General features: G+C 39.7%; 1 non-coding gene across 1 annotated transcript; it reads left to right on the plus strand.

Annotated features, from left to right (window-relative positions):
• Positions 1-335: 335 nt before the first annotated feature.
• LOC127099204 (small nucleolar RNA R71) lies at positions 336-442 on the plus strand. Its single transcript, XR_007793740.1, has one exon. It is a non-coding gene; the product is annotated as a small nucleolar RNA R71 (small nucleolar RNA).
• Positions 443-4896: the final 4454 nt, after the last annotated feature.

Raw genomic sequence — 4896 nt, forward strand, 5'->3', positions numbered from 1 at the left:
GTCCTTGGGTTCCACATATCTCACAATCCGACGAAACTGTGGCTACAGTATTCGGGTTCGTGTACATATGCTCGACTTTAAGGGCTAATGCGTCCATTTTAGCTTGCATCATGCCTATAGAGCTTAATTCATGCACTCCTCCTTGGGGTTTCTTCTTCTCAACTGTCGCTCGTTCGACTCCCCATGATTGATGGTTTTGAGCCATATCTTCAATGAGGGCACTAGCTTCAGGGTAAGGTTTGTTCATCAGAGCACCGCCTGCGGCAGCGTCGATGGTGATTTTTGTGTTATAATGAAGTCCATTATAGAAGGTTTGAATGATTAAGAAATTTTCTAAGCCATGATGTGGGCATGCTCGTAACAACTCTTTATATCTCTCCTAAGCTTCGAACAGCGATTCTCCATGGTTTTGGGTAAATCTAATTATATGGTTTCGAAGAACGGCGGTCTTACTTGGGGGAAAATATCTAGCAAGAAAAACTCTTCTAAGGTTATCCCAAGTCGTAATGGAATTGGGTGGAAGGGAATCTAACCATGATAGGGCTTTATCTCTGAGGGAAAAAGGAAATAGTCTTAAACGTATTGCCTCAGGAGAAGCTCCATTGGTTTTAAAAGTATCTGCTAAATGAAGAAATATTTTTAAATGTTGGTTAGGGTTCTCGGTAGCGAGACCCGCGAATTGTCTCTGTTGCACTAGTTGCAACAGGGATGGTTTAAGTTCAAAATTATTGGCTGGTATGATTGGGTTTACTATACTAGAACTAGGTTCTTCGTTAGATGGTTGAGAAAAATCTTTAGGAGGTCTTTGGTTTTGATCTTCGGCCATAGCTCTCTTAATTCTATGAAAGAATAAACGTGCGCGAGCATAACGTTCACATTCTGCCAGAGGGTATACTAAACTTAAACTTCCGGTGCTGCGAGTTCTTCGCATCGACCGGCGGGAATAACCTAAGTCTAAACGATATAACAATCGGAAAAAGAAATTTGACGAAATTGGTCCCCGGCAACGGCGCCAAAAACATGATGCGTGCTTTTCGCAAGTATACGAACGCGTCAGAGTAATATAAAAGATTATCGATTCCACAGAGACCAAGTGTCAATCTATCATTATCTGTTGTTATGGTGTTTATCAAATGCAGACAAAATAGGTGTTTTTGTAGTGTGCAATGAAAAGTAAAGTATTGAAATAGAATATAATTAATAAAGACAGAGTCGAATGTAATTCACGTAAGCAATTGATAATCCAAGTACTTGCTAATAGAACTACTTATGGGCAATGTTTCCTACTTTGAAAAGAACTAATTTAACAGGAACTGTCGCTTTCACGTATTCAGAACCGAGTTGTACTCCCTAATCAAACCCTCTTATTGTCACTTATAAAAAGGCGCGCATTGCGTTAGAGTAGTAAACCTATTTTTAAGAAATATAGTATCTTGACTAAGTCGAAAAGTATTATAACCTGGATTTCTTAACCAAAAGAGGTTCTCACGAACCAGACTCTAAACTTATAAACGCGTCCGAAAATAGTTTTAAAATCTCTTTTCTTCTTGATGTTAAAAACTCCTAATGAACTAGACAAAGCGCTTTCGCTGTTTTTTAAATAGTTAAAAACAATTAAGTTTATAAAGACGTTGGCTGGCTTTCGATCTTACCCAACGGAATTGAAGTGCGGGAAAACTTAATTTGAAAGTTAAAATAGCCCTTTAAGTGTTTCTACGAACAATTGTACGGATTACTGGCTTAATTACGATCCTTACATTCTAGCCTTATAAATTTAGCTAGACATGGTAAAGTAAAAGTGCATTAAAATAAATAAAAGTAGTGCGAGTGCGGAAAGTAAATAATTTAAAGAGAGTGCGAGGAAATAAATAAAAAGTAAAAGCGAGTGCTGGAAATAAATAAAGTAAAAGCGAGTGCGGGAAATAAATAAAAGTAAAAGCGAGTGCGGGAAATAAATAAAGTAAAAGCGAGTGCGGGTAATAAATAAAGTAAAAGAGAGTGCGGGAAATAAATAAAGTAAAGGCGAGTAATAAAAACCTGCTCCAATCGGAGGGCTGAGTAAATTGCAATGCGGAAAAGAAAATAGCGGCAGGATTAACTTCCTTCCAAAGTGCTCCAAACTCGATTACAGACTCTATCACAGACTTGATTACACAATTGGGGTAACACTCCAATGCGAAACGATTACCACTATAAAATACTGAATATATGCCTAAGTGAAACAGAGTTGCTTCTGAGTTTGCCTCTGTTCTAAGTTTGGATCTTCGTCTGCTCTAAGTTTGGATGGTTGTAAAAGTGAATTCGCGTTTCTATTTATAGGAAAGTAAAAAGATGGAAATGACATGGATGCCCTTCACTTGTGGCGCCCGCCACAAGCACAATGTGGGGCGCCTTAGTGGAAGTAGTGGGAAAACATGGGAGTTGATGGAAGTTGAATTTGACACGTCATGGCTTGGTCTGTGGCGCCCGCCATTGGGTAGGCCATAAGAACAAAAAGCTGAATTTTAGGGTTTTTGGCTCTTTTTCGCTCCTTTTCTCGATCGGGGCTCCGATTAAAGTAAAAACCTGAAAACAAAGGAAAACATAACAATAACACAAAAAAATGATAATAAAACAACTAGGATGCATGTGAAATCGGAGTCGAAAATACGTAAATTTTAGTGTGATCAATGAACAAATGTCCTACCCTATTGGGAATCATACCATCTTTGGGAGAGCACTAAAGACCTCCTAAGTATCGTTTTGTCACTGTGAATGTTCACTTTGTTAAAAACAATTTATGAAAAATTTATTTATTTAACAATGATATTTCTCAATTAAAGCATGCAAAACATTTGTTGAATAGAAACAAATAAGAGTGTAAATAATTGGATAAAGGCTCAAATTTATTTGATGGAATGGTAGTCTGCAAATGGCGAGACTCCATAGTTCTTTACAAATTTGAAATTGGTGTTATATATTGGAAAAGGGCTACATTGAACATAATGACCATTTCTCCACCAACTCTGAATCCGATGTATTTGAAGCTTCAGTTAACGATGACCGAGCGATAATCTCTGATAGATGACAGTTTGTAGAACAAAGTCTTGTCAAGATGCAGTTACTTGCCAAATCCCTAATTTTTGCCTAGATTGCCTCAGGGTGAGGTACTCAATCTAGTGGGATATATATATTCATTTTTTCATGTCTCTAACTTTTGCCTGGATCGCCCTTTCGGGTTTTCAATCCACCCAGACGCTCATTTTTTGCCTAAGCCGCCCTTTCGGGTTTTCAACTTAGCGAGCTATTCTGTTTTTATTTTTAGGCGAAGTATTTCTTAAATGCATCTGAATTCACAGGACGAGTGAAATCCTCCCCATCCATAGTTGTAGGTATCAAAGCACCGCCTGAAAAGGCTCACTTAACAACATATGGACCTTCATTGTTTGGAGTCCACTTGCCCCTGGAATCGGGCGCGAAAGACAAGACTTTCTTGAACACAAGATCACCTTCTCTGAACACACGATGTTTGACCTTCTTACCAAAGGCTTTCTTCATCCTCTGTTGATATAACTGACCATGACACATTGCAGTCAATCTCTTCTCTTCTATCAAATTCAGTTGGTCATAACAACTTTGAACCCATTCAGCATCAGTCAACTTGGCTTCCATCAAGACTCTCATTGATGGGATCTCCACCTCTACTGGGAGCACAACCTCCATGCCATAAACAAGAGAGAAAAGGGTTGCCCCTGTAGAAGTGCGGATAGATGTACGATACCCATGCAAAGCAAATGGCAGCATCTCATGCCAACGAGGCCAGGATGATTCGTCTCCCATTCACCCTTAATCTGATTAACAACGAGGGTCGAATCACCGTAAACATCAAGATGTTTGAGCCTAAGATCAATACATTCTTCCAATCCCATAATACAGGCCTCATACTCAGCCATATTATTCGTGCATTTGAATGTTAGCCTTGCTGTAAATGGAAACTGTATGCCCTGAGGAGTAATAATCACTGCCCCAATACCATTTCCATATTGATTTACAGCGCCATCAAACACCATGCTCCATCGGGAACTAGGCTCTGGCCCTTCATCGAGCGTAGGCTCATCGCAATCTTTCATTTTCAAATACAGAATCTCCTCATCTAGGAAGTCATACTGAACTGACTGATAATCCTCAATTGGTTGATGTGCTAAGTCGTCAGCCAAGATACTACCTTTTATCGCCTTCTGAGCTCGATACTCAATATCATACTCAGACAACAACATCTGCCAACGGGCAATCCTCCCGGTTAAAGCAGGTTTCTCAAAGATATACTTGATTGGATCCATTTTGGATATCAACCAAGTCGTATGATTTAACATATACTGGCGTAAACGCTTAGCAGCCCAAGCCAAAGCACATCATCTTTTCTCAAGCATCGAGTATCGAGACTCACAATCATTGAACTTCTTACTCAAGTAGTATATGGCATATTCTTTCTTCCCCGATTCATCTTGCTGACGAAGGACACAACCCATTGAGTCTTCAAGAACTATCAGATACATAATCAACGGTCTCCCTTCCACAGGTGGAGACAAAATTGCAGGTTTGGACAAATACTTTTTAATACTGTCTAAGGCCTTTTGGCAATCCTCGGTCCAATCATGAGACTGATCTTTCTAGAGGAGCTTGAATATCGGCGCACATGTGGCAGTCATGTTGGCCATGAATCTGGAAATATAATTCAAGCGGCCAAGAAACCCTCGGACTTGCTTCTCAGTTTTGGGCGCAGGCATCTCTTGTATTGCTTTGACCTTCGCAGGATCAGCCTCAATACCTCTTTCGCTAACAATGAAACCCAATAACTTGCCGGAACGGACTCCAAATGTACACTTGCTAGGATTCAGACGAAGCTTATACTTCCTC

This window comes from Lathyrus oleraceus, chromosome 6, assembly GCF_024323335.1.
Source record: "Lathyrus oleraceus cultivar Zhongwan6 chromosome 6, CAAS_Psat_ZW6_1.0, whole genome shotgun sequence".
NCBI classification, from domain to species: Eukaryota; Viridiplantae; Streptophyta; class Magnoliopsida; order Fabales; family Fabaceae; genus Lathyrus; species Lathyrus oleraceus.